Genomic DNA, 14,157 nt, shown 5'->3' with positions numbered 1-14,157 from the left:
TGACAACGAGAGTGCCATCAAGATTGCTCACAACCCAGTTCAGCACTCGAAGACAAAGCACATTCAGATTCGTCATCATTTTCTTCGCGATCATGTGTTGAAGGGCGACATTTCTATTGAGCATGTGAAGACTGAAGAACAGCTAGCCGATATCTTCACAAAGCCCTTGGATGAGAAGAGATTTAGCAAGTTGCGGTGTGAGCTAAATATCTTAGAATCTTCGAATGTTCTTTGAATAGGACACTCATCCTAACACTTATGCATAAATTGATGACTTAGATGTGCAACACATGAAGAAACGTTTTTCTTCAATCAATGAAGACTAACAATCTAAGTGTGAAGAAATTAACGAAGAATTTGATTCTTAGAACCCTACGACAATTGTATGCGGTGTCTGAAATCATCATTCTTATACGGTGGGTCACGCCACCACCACCAAAGTTGAAAATCTTCAATCTGAGTTTTTCCTCAATTTTGAAATTCCTCAGTTGTTCATTTTCTTCAACTTTGCATTGTCTTCACCTTTTCCATCGTGTCATTGGCTATATATATATATATATATATATATATATATATATATATATATATATATATATATATATATATATGAGTTTATGTCCTCTATAGCATTCACTTATTGCTATTTCTTCAAGTTGTTTTTCCTGCTAAGTGAATGTGATCGGACCCTTCCCCCTCTATGCTAAAATCAACCCATTCTATTCACAAATTCTTCATGTGCGTTCTATTTGAAACTCGTTCAAAATCTTCAATGTGTCCTTGTCAGCTGAAGAATTTGCGAACGCAAAGTTAAAACTTATCTTTTCGGTTTTGCCGCTCAAACTGTTTCGAATCCCACGAAAACACTTATCTATTCACCCACGATCTCACACGATCTCCACTTCTCAGTACGTGGGTGACACATGTCAAGCGAATGAGAAGGGTCAGGGGCACGTTCGTCCAATTTCTTCGGGAAAACAGTTTTTCACCGTGGCTATAAATACCCCTCCCCTTCCTCACTTCTCTTTTACTCCGCTCGATCCCACTCCCGCTCGAGCTTCTCAAACCCTAGCGCCGCCGCTACTTCATTTTCGCCGGTGAGGAAGAGCTTCACTGCCTCAACCTCGTCGCCGTCGTACTCGCGCCGGCAACGGATTTCTTCACTCCGCCGCCGCCGTAGCTATCTTCCTCAGCCGAGTTAGGGCGTGGAAGATCTGCACTGACGAACTTCACATCTCCACTTCTCAGTTCATCGTGTTCTTCGTCCTGGGTAATTAAAAGTTACTTTTACTACCCTCTTTGATTCAAATGATTTCTACAAAATCCTCAAAGGTGTTTTTTCTTCAAATCTTCACGCACTAAACACCTCACATGTCATCTGTTCTTGATTCATTTCTCTAAGCTATATTTTTCTTCAAGATTCCTCAATTGTGTGGATTTCTGATCTATACAACTCTGGAACCTAAGACAAAGAACGCTTAGTGAAATTCTTCAAGACTCATCTGGTCAAATTCCTCAAACTTGTTCTTTTTACAAAACCTTCTGAGAACGCATATGACATCTCCAAATTCCTCGCAACTATACTCTGTTCACAGGTACTCATGTCCGCTACTGAATCACTAGGTTCTCATCAACTTAACTCATTTGCAGCGTTCCTCGAAGAAAAGTTGCATACCTCTTCAGAAAATTCCATTGTTCAAATTCCTCATCTGAAGAAAATGGCTGATGGAAAGAAGCCACAGAAAGGAGGAAAGAGGCCTGAAATCAATACTGCCTTTGTGATCCCCGATGACATATACAAAGATTATTGCACTCCTGATGAGGCCAAGTTTGGAAAAGAGGACAAAAATCAGCGCAAGGTGCGCATACAGAGGATAGAAAGGAGATGGGCAAGAGAGTGAGAGTACATGTATGTAACTCCCAAGTACATGAAGAAATTCGCACTCAATCCTCCATGCCCAAGACCTCCATTGGCACCTGGCCAAGAAGCAGATCCCACTAGCCTCAAGCGCAGTGAGGATTATCCTGATGAATGGGCCAAGCGCCAGGCCAAGTTGGCTAGACAAGCCAGAGAAGCAGTGAGGAAATTCAACGAAGACTCTGCTGCTGCTGCTGCCACTGCTGAGGCCTCTGCTAGCAAGCCGAAGAAGGCCATGGCAAAGAAGCCTGCGCATAAGCCAAGTGCTTCACCTTCAATACCCTCAAGGCCAAGTTCCTCAGCAATGCCCTCACGGCTAGATTCCTCAAAGCCCTCACGGCCAACTCCTCAAACTGCTCCTGCTCCTCCAAAGTCCTCAGCTCCTCCGCCAAAGTCTTCGGCTGCTCCGACCAAATCCTCAACACCAGTGCATCTCGCCACGTGCCAAAGGACCGCAGACATATCTATTGCCTCAGGAGCCTCTGCAAGTTCCTCAGCTGCTCCAAGTTCCTCAGCTGGCCCCTCTCCGCTGAAGAAAAAGGCCGCTGCTGGACGAGGTCCTCGACCAAGTCCTCACAAGAAGCAGGTCACCTTCCAAGTGCTCTCTGATGATGATGAGGCTGATGATGAAGAACTAGCCGAAATCACCAGAGACAGACAAGTAAAGGCCGCTAGAGCCAAAGGAAGCAATGTGCCACTGCTTTTGGATCCGAAGCTGATCCTAGACTTCATCGATCTCTGCACAAGGATCCCAACACTCCTTTGTCGGAGATGAACCTCACACCTGGTCAAAGTCATGTTTTAACTGCCTTCATTGAAGAAGGGAAATGGAAATTTGAGAAGGCAAGGCAGCTGAAGAAAGCTCAGTACAGGAAGGAGCGCTTCCTGAAGAAAAACGTTGTCTCTATGACAACTAAAGAACTAGTGAAGATCCAGGCTGAAATCAAAGGCGTCAGCGATGCCTTCAATGCTTACTATGCTGATTGGCAAGGAGCCAAAGTCAGGTTTGTAAAACTGACTGAGAAATTCACTTCAAAGGTTGCAGATCCATCGCAACCAGAAATTCCTCAAGCCGAAGCATCTGCTCAACCAACAGAAGAGCACGCCAGCACCGCTGATGAAAATTAGGCTGCTGAAGAAAAGGTGAGTTCCAGGGCTGATGACTGCATTCCAGCCGCTAAAGAAATTGCCAGGGCATCCACTAGTGGTGCGCCTGAAGAAAATGAAGAAGTCAGGGCAACTGCATCAGTTGTGCCTGAAGAAATTCAACCAAATTCCTCTGCTCCTCCTGCGCCTACCCCAACTCCAATCCTTCCATCTGCATCAGATGTGAAGAAGACCAAGGCTGCAGAGCGTGCAGCTGTGAAGAAAAGGAAGGCATCAACTTCATTAGATTCTTCAGCCCCAAAGAAGATGAAGCCGTTGACTAGCTCATTTGACAACCCAATTGATGCTGTTCCTATCTCAACCATGCCATCAAAGGACCTTGTTCCTTTTGATGAAGATTATGTGATTCCAAGTGAATCCGATGAAGACATTCCCTCTGCTGCTTCCTCAGAGCAGATGGATGAAGAAATTGAAGCGGACGCAATCTCTTCAACTCCAATTGTCTCCTCGCCCATGCCTCAGTTCACTGCCGAAGAGGCCGGCGTTGAGGAATTGGATGAACAAAATTCTGACGTGGACATTGGGAGTACTACTCCATTGATGAATGATGACTTTTGGGATAGTCAGCATCCCAACTCTCCTTTGTTCACGCCATTGCAACAAATCCCTCAGTCCCCAGCACATACTGTTCCATTGAGCTCTGAAGAAACTCACCCCACTCCATCTGTACATGAAGAAATTCCAGCCACTAGTGCTGAAGAAACTGCCGCTGCTGAATCATTGAAGACACAGACTGCCACTGAAGAGGAACCAGAAATTCCTCAACCTGAAGAACCTGAGATTGCGATTCCTGAGGTTGTGATGCAACTGACTGACACTCCTCAACCCAAGCCAAAGGATCCATTCTCAAGGAAGCAAAAATTCAAGACTGATGATTTCTTCGGCGAGCACGTATTCTTCACTGACAACAACCCCTAAGACTCTGCTCGCATTAGGAAGAGGCATTTCTGGACTGCCAGCCAGAAAAATTTCTATTCCTCAGTGTTGTTCAACAAAGATAGTCTTCGATCATGAGCACATTCCTCACGTGGATATGAAATCTCTGCCGTGCTTCGTGCCAGTCCTCAGTTTTCTTCATGATGCTGGACTGTTAAATTTCTGCATTGACATCTGTGATTGGAATGAAGAACTCATTCTTCAATTCTATGCAACGCTGCACATCACCGGAGACTCTGAAGATGTGAATTCATGGGTGTTGGACTGGATGACCGAAAACACTCACTACAAAGCACCAGCTACTGAATTGCTTCGTGCATTGCCTCTCAGTCCTCCCCTTGAAGCTGCTCGTTGCATGTACCAAGAGCCTGAGCTTACAGATCACCATATGCAAGTGCTGATGAAGCCATTGAAGCTAGGTCAGGCCCCAAGAACCAAATTCCTCGTGAAGGAATTGCTATATGTGCCTCGGACTGTCTATCGCATTCTGACGAAGAAATTGAGTCCTATCAAGGGCACGACTCGAATGAAGAAGAAGTCGTTGGCATCTTGAAGAATCTGCTTTTCAATATCATGCATGGCGTTCCCGTCAACTTCCATGATTTCTTCATGAGGACTCTGGCCAATGTCGCAATGTCACCATTTGAGTTGAAGCCTTATGCTCCGTGGATTATGAGATTCATCAGAACAAGGTCTTCACTCAACTACAAAGCTGATACACTGAACCATTGTAGCTACTTGCCCCCGATTGAAGTCCTCAAACGAACATTCTCCTCAGCTGATGACAAGGGCAAGGCTTCTGCTGTTATTGATGAAGGCATTCGTCCATTGGATGGTCAATTTCGCAAAGCTGCATCCTACTCCACCAATGATGACTCTGCCACCCATAACTCTGCCGCCAACGCACCCAAGCAAAATCCTCAAGGCATAGCTCCCAGGGTGATGACTGATCGTGAGCTTCTCCTCAGTCTTCACTAGAAGGTTGATCGCAATCACAAATGGGTTAAGCGCCAGTTTGGTTCAATTCTTCACAACATGACTGCTACCCACAATGCAGTGAAGAAAAACCATTACTACCTCCATGAAACCTTCAACCGTACCTGGGCTGTTCTGTCTCACATTTATAGCGCAGAAGATCTGAAGAAAATGGGTCTCAAGGAAGATTTTGACTGGTCTGCTCCTCTACCGAAGAAATACAAGAAGGTCAAGGTTCCTTCCTGGTGGCCAGCTCCTATTCTTCATCGCCCGACACCAACGAGCATGAAGACTTGGACGACACTGCGGCAGGCCCTACCTCAACAAACGACCCCAACAACGCTGGCGCTCCTTCATCAACTTGATATTCTTCAGGGGCGTTAGTCCTCATTTTCGGTCCTTTTGGTCATTCAATGACAAAGGGGGAGAAATTTGAGTTAGTCTTCAAGCGGTTCTATCCTATATGGGCGTTTTTTTCTAAGTTACAACTCTCGTTCTTCTGATGACTTTGCTGGATCGAGTTGTAAACTTAAACTCTATGGTGGCTTGATACTTTTGCTGTGGTTTTTCTGCATGCTTATTCCTCATTAATGTTTATGCACGCATGCTGAATTACATGAGTCACCATATTTCATCATGCATTTCAAATTCTTCATATTATATGTCAAATGCGTGTATGAATTACAAGATATAGGGGGAGATCTACATGATTTTACTCTTCAAGTGCGCATTGCTTCAAAAGCAAATTCCTCACTATGCACATCTTCAGGGGGAGTTCTTCTATATCTTGCAATCAAATTCCTCAATATCAGTATTTACACTTCATATGTTTATCCCCGTTGAAAACTTAACCTATGTTGTCATCAATCACCAAAAAGGGGGAGATTGTAAGTGCATCTAGTGCCCCTTAGTGATTTTGGTGTATTGAAGACTTATAGGTTAAGGGACTAATGTGTTTATGAGTATACATAGGTCTATAAGTCTATGAGGAGTTTGATATTTACAGAGAAAGTCGACCCCTAAAAATGAAGTTCTTCGTCTGAAGACTTTGGCTTTCTGAAGACTTTCTGAAGACTTTGAAAGTGAAGAAATTGGTGTGACCTTGAAGACTTGGTATTCATTCGAGGAACATGAAGCGTGAAGACTTTGTTTTCATAGTTTCATTTTCTCTTTCTTGAGTCATAGGAAACACCGTACTGTTAAAGGGGGTCGAGGAAATACTAAGGAAAAATTTCCATGTGATGCTCAACTCAAAATCCTACACCTACCAATCCCTTCGAGTGAAGCCATTGGAAATCTCATACAGTTCAGTCATATTCTTCAGTGACAGAGACGAAGTTCTTCTGGTCTCTGAGGAATTTGTTCTGACTGAGGAGTTAGGAATTCGCCAGTGCGGATTGCCTACACAGTGAGGAACATGATAGCCCTGAGGAATTTGAGCCTCAAATATCCGACCGTTGCTGTGCTATGCGCCAGCTGTCCCAAAATATCTACCCACCTAACGGTCATATCATTGAAGGACATTTATGTCTTATCATGTCGGGCTGCTCCCTAGGCTATAAATAGCCGCCCCCTTCAACCACTAGCTGGTTGGCTGCTCCGAGGGAAACTGACACTTGTCATTCTAGAGCATCCCATCCTCCGAGGACTTTGAGCGAAAATCATCAAGTGAGGAAAATCCAAACCCAAACACCTACAAACCCAAAGTGATTGAGCATCACTGAAGAGATTGATCCTGCGTGGATCCAACGCTTGTTACCTTTGAAGACTGTGCTTCTTCCAGACGGTTAGGCGTCATGGTCTAGAGCATCCAAGAGGAATTGTGGATCGCCCAGTGACCGAGTTTGTGAAGGTTCGGAAGTCACCTGAAGACTTACCACGGGTGATTGGGCGAGGTCTGTGTGACCTTAGCTCAAGGAGAATACGGTGAGGACTGTGTGTCCTCAGGTTTAAATACCTAGCCGCTCCAACCAGATGTACAACCGAGACAACAATTGGAACTGGTCTACCAAATCATTGTCTTCACCAAGCTTACTGGTTCTATTTCCTCAACTCTTTCACTTCCTCATTACTGTGCTGTGCACTTGTTCATATATGTGTTTGAAGACTTTGACTGAAGACTTTCTCAATTTCCTCAGTTCAATTTCTTCAGTCTGTTTGTCTTCATCCTGTGTTATCCTGTGTTTACGCTTTCTATACTCTGTGCCTGTCTTCATTTCATCATGATGACCATGCTTGTGTTCTGTTATGTTTACTTCTGAGTACTTATTCCGCTGCAAGTAGTTCTTCGCTAAGGAATTTCCTCACCCGCAAATTCCTCAGTGAAGAATTCATAAAAAATGCCTATTCACCCCCCTCTAGTCGATATAACGCACTTTCACCAGCTCCACCCGACCCTCCCACCAGGGCAGCCGTCGCCGGTGATGGCGCCACAGGAGGCGTCGGAGGACGCATCGCCAGGGGGTAGAGAGGGGTGCGCAGGCCTCCTGCCCGCATGCCCCTCCGAGGTCCGCCGGTCCCCCTAGGGAACCCATGGCCGCAGAGCCTGCCTTGGGCCCCCTCGGTGCAGGTGAAGAAGTCGAGTAGGAGGGCCGGGCTACCTGCCCGCCACCTCTCGCCGAGGCGTCCAAAGCGGCCGCCACCTCCAGCCTATGCAACGGAGATGAAGAGGGAGCAATGGAGGCCTCCTGCCCACTGGCTCCTCCCTGTCCATCAAGCACTATCAAAGAGTCACACCCCGCAACCACCGGCGGAAGATGTTCTGACGGGTCATCCAAGTCAACTCGATCACTCCAAAGACGAGGAGGCGTGGAGAAAGCCCCCAAGGATCCAAGCTGCAGCATGTTTGTCGGAGCAGAAACCGGTGACTTCTCATTAGCAGGCTCTCCTGCTTTAGACGAAGTCGAAGGCCCTCTAGCCTTATCACCATCATTCTGTGCACTATCATCCTGGTTCCCGGAGGCACCTCCCCCCTCAGAAGTGTCCATATGATGTACCTCCTCAAAGTCCTGAAATAGATTAGGATCCTCATACTCGACATCCAAAATATACACGATGCCCTCATGAGTCCATCTTACCACATCCGGCAAGAACTCAATGTTAGCAACACTGACAAGCAAACGCGCCACCCCATGAGCGCGTGTGAAGGGCATATCTACCTGTTCCGTCTTGCCAATCAGGGATCCCAGGCTCCAAGTGACCAAAAAATTATCCAGTGGTTCAGTTGGCGCCCCCGAGAAATGAACCCAAATTCGAGTCAACGGCGTACCCTGAGGCTCCTTCTTTTTCCACTCATAAAACTGCAGCATAAAACTTGTTCCAGTGATTCTGCTCATGCCAAATTTGAGGATTCTCAACTGATCCTCTTTAGAAGGAAACTCCACTTTGTAGGTCTGATCTGTTAACTTCAGCAAAGACCACTGAAAATTACCCGGTGCCAGCTCCCATAGCTGCTGAATAATTTGAGCTTCAGTCAGAGGTCCATGAACCACCTTCACCACACCTGGGAAGGAAGTTCCAATCACGGGTGTCACAGGTGCCATATTTGGTGACTCAAAGAACATCAACTCTGAGCAACAGACCCCATAGATGTTAACAGTAGGCTTGGGCCCCAAAAGAAGAGGACACGCTGCCGCCGTATGCTTCGGTTTCCGGCATAAATCACATAACTCAGCAGTGCATACAACCATAAAGTGTCCCGGTTCACCGCAACGAAAACATGTCAACTTTTTCTTCTTAATCACCCACTTGGACGGTTTGTCACCCTCAGACTTTTCCATACCTTTGTCAGACGCAGTATCACCAGGCTGAATGGGCTCCGGCACCGTCACTGCTGCCAAAGGCTGAACTGTCTCCACCGCAACTGGAGGCAAACCAATCCAGCGGCAGGCACCTCCGCTAGGCTCGTCACCGAAGCTGTAGCGGAGGGCGGTGGGCGCGGAGGAGGAGGGCGCCGGTTCCCGCCTCGACCTCCGCGAGCCCCGGAAGGAACGGTTATTGGGGCCAACTACACCCTCCACGAAGTTTCCCGAAGGCCCTTGAAAACCTCTACCAGTAGCTCCGTGATCTGTCCAAGCATAGCCGCGCCCACCTCTGGTAGACGACGAACCACGATGAAGACCTTCTCCGTAAGCATTAAAACCATCATCACCCCATTGACCACGAGGAGGATTGCGGCTATCTCCCGCGAAAGCACCCGTTCCGCGACCATCCGCGCCATGGGCAGAACCACCCCGCCCGCTAGCCATCTGCCTCGGCCAAGGGCGTTGGGGCGGAGGGGGCGCAGCCCTGGGCGGCGGCGGCGCAGCCCTGGCAGGCGGCATCGCGGCCCGCGCGGGCGCCGGTGCGGCCGATCCCGATGCCTGCGCCGGAGCAGCTCCAGCAAGCCCCGTAGACGTCTTCGCCGCAGGCGCGGCCTTCGCCGATGGTGGAGCCTTAGGCGGCATCTCGTTCCTGCGGTCCGCCAACGCCGCGTACACGCCGGTCGGGCCGGGAACCTTCTTCGCGCGTCCAATAGAAGCAGCAGGGAAACCTAGTCTCCCGTGACGGCGAACCCTAAGTCCAGCGCCGCTGCAATAGGAAGAAAGCGTACGTGCATGAGGTGGCTCCCGATCCGATGCCTCCTCATGCATGTCGGCCCCCTTAGGCTGATCGCAAGCCTGGTCAGCCCCCTGGGCCTCATACCTAGTACTAACCAGGCCCACCTCGGAGACACTCAGCTGCGGCCCATCTCGGCCCAACAGCGAGTTCAAACGATCATGCCTCGCCGCCCGAATGTCACGAACCTCGCTGGCCGCCGCCGATTGCTGGACCAACGCCCGGCCCTCTTTCTTCTTTCTCCTGGTAACCTTCGTCCAGCACTCGGGTAGGAAGAAATCGGATAGCGTAACAACAGGCGGACTGACCTTTGGCAAAGGTCCGATCCAAGGCTTGACTTTCGGCGTCGGCGAAAGAACCCTGGGACCGAAAGTAACAGATTGCTTGCGCCCCTCGCATGATTGAGGGGCAAAGATTTGGGTGTCATCAAATCTAGCCGAGTGGACGGCAGAACCGATGAGACCGACGGATCATCGTCATCCTCCTCCTAGTCGGCAAGAATCCAAAAACTTCCCCCAAACCGCGGCCTGGACTTCGATCCTTCCGTCTCCGTCGTCAGATCCACGACCTCTATCGGATCTTCCTCGTCCAAAGGCTCCTGCACACACTCAAGAACGTAAATCTGGTAAAAATCAATCAATAGACGCGTACCTACGGTGATCTTCTCGTCGACCTCCAGATGCCGACCGCCCAAGATCTCCCCTTCATGATCTCTAATCGTCATCCATCTAGACGGAGAATGCTAGTAGATAGATCCACCATTCCAAAGTCCGGCCTCCCGAACGTCTTCGTAACGAATTCACCACTTTGATGGATTCAAGAACCCCCGATCCCGATCTGCCGTCGAGGAGGGTCCTTGATGAACCGGGCTAAGCGCCGGCTCCTGCGCCGCCGCAGGCGTCACCGTCGCCGCCGACCGCTGCTCTTCCAAGGACGGAGCTGGCGGGGGCGGCGGTTCCGGAAGGGGCGGCAGAGTCACCTCCCCATCGCCCTTGGTGTCCATCATCGTTTACGCTTCTGTTGATCTTTGTGCCTATGTGACACGGTCATCGTTTACACAAATATATTGATTACTAGGCTAGTCATCTTTTTCACCTTCGTATGTATTTATTATGTTTGATTCACTGTTCAGAGCATGTGTAGATGTGAGCTACTACTTTAGAGCCCACTTCTCTAGTCCTTTCTTATCTCTCTCCTATATATAGGCAAAAGTGTCATATAAGTGGGTTATCAACCTTTTATCAAACTTGTTCTGATATGTAAATGATTTGTAACGATAACACTGCCGCACACAGGAACCTATTAGTGCACCTTTCTAATCAACAATCCATCTTTTCATGCGCAACCAATATTACATCATGCAAAGTTCTAGACCGTGTCAACGTTTATGATGGGCCCTCGGAACCAGAAACGCGCGTGAAGCACCCATGCCCCGATGCTGAGCAGCAACATGCCCCCGACGGCCACCGGTGTGTAGTTGAAGTCATCCTTGGCCACCGGGTACGCCACCGGCAAAGAGAAGAGCACGATGACGAAGGCCACCCAAAGCACGGCGATCCCGTACTGGCCGAGGTGAAATGGCCCCGGTATGAACGACTTCCGGGCCGTCGTCACCCGGAAGAAGATGGGCAGCGGGTAGGAGATGTATAGCCCAATCGTCGCGATGGATGCCATCACCTGAAATGCCACTTGGCTGCCCAACGACTGCGCCAAAAATATGAGGCAAGAAACACAATATGTTTATAGATGGTGTGTGATACGGTGGGAGAATGTTTTCTAATGATGGGAGGGAAAGTTGCGAGTAGTCACGTACCGTGAGGGCCATGGCATGCCACGAAGATCGAAAGCCAGACCATGGTCAGCGGCACCTCGTGGCTGCTCACCCGGCGCCACACATAAGAGTATGGCATCGCCACGTCCCAGGATAAGGCGTAACCCATCCTGTGTCACGATATTTGAGATGTGTCGTCATCTTAAGAAACTAAACCATTTTGAATAGACTTAATAATATCAACCATGAGACTTCAGAAGGCATGCTTCGGTGACGATGATTAATTAATTCCTAAAGACAAATTACCTTGAATTGCTGGTGATTGCCCCGATGCCGCACAGGAACATGGCACCAACGATGACCCCGAGGCAGGCGACCGCTGCTACACCACTATTGTACCTCGCGCGGAAGGTGGTGTAGAGAGCCTGGGCAATGGCGTTCTCGCCAGCGTCATTCGGCGCTCAGCAAGTATGGTATGTTTGTCACCACCAACGTGAGGGCCACCAGGTAGATCCACCCGAAGATGGATGAGAGAGCCACCGCGCTAATGACCCCGATCAGTCCGCTTTCGTCTGCGCCATTCGTTTCTTCGATCTGCATAAATACCATCATGTCATCATGTGTGTAGATTAAGTGGTCAACAAAAGGGAACATCATCATCATCTACCATGTGTGCAGATGCGTCGTAGCCGAGCACAGAGTACTGGCTCATCAGCAACCCCACCGCCATAATGTAAGCCTTGCTGTGGATCCCCATGCTGTTGTCCGTGTTGAAATGCGTAAAGATGAACTCGACGCTCGCCCTCTGCTTGCCAATTGCCGGAATCAAGATCACTAGCACCAAGATACCTACAATTGTCTCAGAGTTAACACAATTTCTTACAATTCCAGCTCCCAAGTTAAGAGACAACAAACAAAGTCGAAGGATTTTTGTTTGTTCATCTTTTCCGAAACACACAAGAGCTTTGCTTGTTGATTCATTAAGATTGGAAGGAGGTACAAACTAAAATAGAATGACATGCCATATCATTTCCTTTTTTTCTAGACACCAAACCCCGTTAGAGACCAATTCCCTGGCATCAACAAAGTTACACTTTTCCTAGCTTTTTCTTTGTTTCTAAATTTTCTTATGGTCTGCCGTTTTCTTCTAAATTTTGTGGTATTTTATCTATTTTCTGACTATCTTTTAAGCAAAGTCATCACCATGGCGTCAGTAACACCCTTTTGCCTGATGTCAAGGACCAAATTTACCCTATTTCAAAAGTTTGGTGCAAAATGTCATTCGAGGCCAATAACCGAGTCTACAATCGACCAATAGTCCAAGAACTGAAGTAAAACTGGATGTATAAAAAATTGATGTGCATTTTTCTGACATATATATATGTGTAGTATGGGTAGAATTAACGATGTCGCAACCAATATATCCAGACAAGATGCCGCAACCAATATATCCAGACAAGACAAAACAAGGATCAAAGTATCAATACATGCGTCCCCACGGGGCTAACATATCACTCTGGAACTTCACCAGATCTTAGTGAGGTGAGGTCTGGAGGCACAGAGAAGGGTGACGCCCGCTAGTGGAGGGAGGAGGCCGGTCACTCATGGCGGCACTTGGGAGCGGTCGGAGCAGAGGAACTCGGGGCGGCCCCGGAAAGACCTGTAGGGCGGCAACACGATGGATTAGGGGAGGAAGAGAGAGAATGAGAGGAGGGAAGCAGGAGGAAGAATGGACGACCAGGCGTGACATGGAGGCGAGGCTGCTCGGTCCCAGCTTTGCGACATGGAAGGCCTGCTCTGGGCCTCACAAGCCCGATGCTACTACGCCAGCTGAGGATGTGGCAACCATCAGATATGGCCAGTCACATTCCCGAGGAGGATGAGGGGCTTGGTGGCGGCCAGGGTTTGACGGGGGTGCCTCTCCCTAAATTTTAGGGTTTTCAAAGATGGAAAGTGCGTTGCCTTGTATAGCGGTGGTACTTTTTTTCTAGAGATGTATAGCGGTGGTACGTTTTTTTAGTCTAAACATGCTCCACTTTATTGATTAAGTAAAAGGTTCATAGGATACAACGTAGATCAAGAGGATTAAGGAGCCACACATGGCATCCCAAAGAAATACCTAAAGCGTGTTTAGTGAGACTATGTGCCTCAACATTGGTTTCTCTTCCTTCCAAGATGAATGAACATTTTGCAAACTACCTAGATGTGTTGGCAATCTCCTTGACGATGCCTACATGCAATTGACCAGTACCGTGATGTATATCATTGACTACTCCCTGGCAGTCTGACACGACAAGCACATCTGTGAGTGAAAGGTCCAATGCAAGTGTCAGGGTTTCACGACACGCCATCGCCTCAAGTGTAGCTAGATCAATGATTCCTGCACATTTGATAGCCGAAGCTCCCATGAACTTACCAGTTGAATCACGGCAAACCGCGCTATAGGATCCTTCCGCTGAGTTCCTTGAGAGTGCCCCATCAACCTGAATTTTTGCCACTCCACCAGCTGGTGGCTTCCATATGTTGTGTTGTTTAGGGACGACATGGGGTGTTGCATGCTGCTTCTTCGGTTTACAAGCCTCAATGAATTGGTGTGTAGAAAAAGGTCCCTGAAAACCTGTTCATGTAGAGCTTTACGTCATGTGTGCCATATCGCCCATAATGTTACCAATATTGCCACAAAATCTGAGTGAGGTATAGCATCAATCAGTGAGAAAATAAAACGTTTGGCATCTGGTTCTCTATTGGACAGTAACACCTCGACCAAAGCTTCATCTTCAAGAGCCCACACGCACCG

At 48.2% G+C, this 14,157-nt stretch overlaps 1 pseudogene; it reads right to left on the bottom strand.

Annotated features, from left to right (window-relative positions):
* Positions 1-10,957: 10,957 nt before the first annotated feature.
* On the bottom strand, positions 10,958-13,711 carry LOC109753541 (amino-acid permease BAT1 homolog; annotated as a pseudogene).
* Positions 13,712-14,157: the final 446 nt, after the last annotated feature.

The sequence above is a fragment of the Aegilops tauschii genome, chromosome 3, assembly GCF_002575655.3.
Source record: "Aegilops tauschii subsp. strangulata cultivar AL8/78 chromosome 3, Aet v6.0, whole genome shotgun sequence".
Lineage (NCBI taxonomy): Eukaryota > Viridiplantae > Streptophyta > Magnoliopsida > Poales > Poaceae > Aegilops > Aegilops tauschii.
Note: the sequence above shows the minus strand (reverse complement) of the source record. Positions and strands in the feature narration are given on the sequence as shown.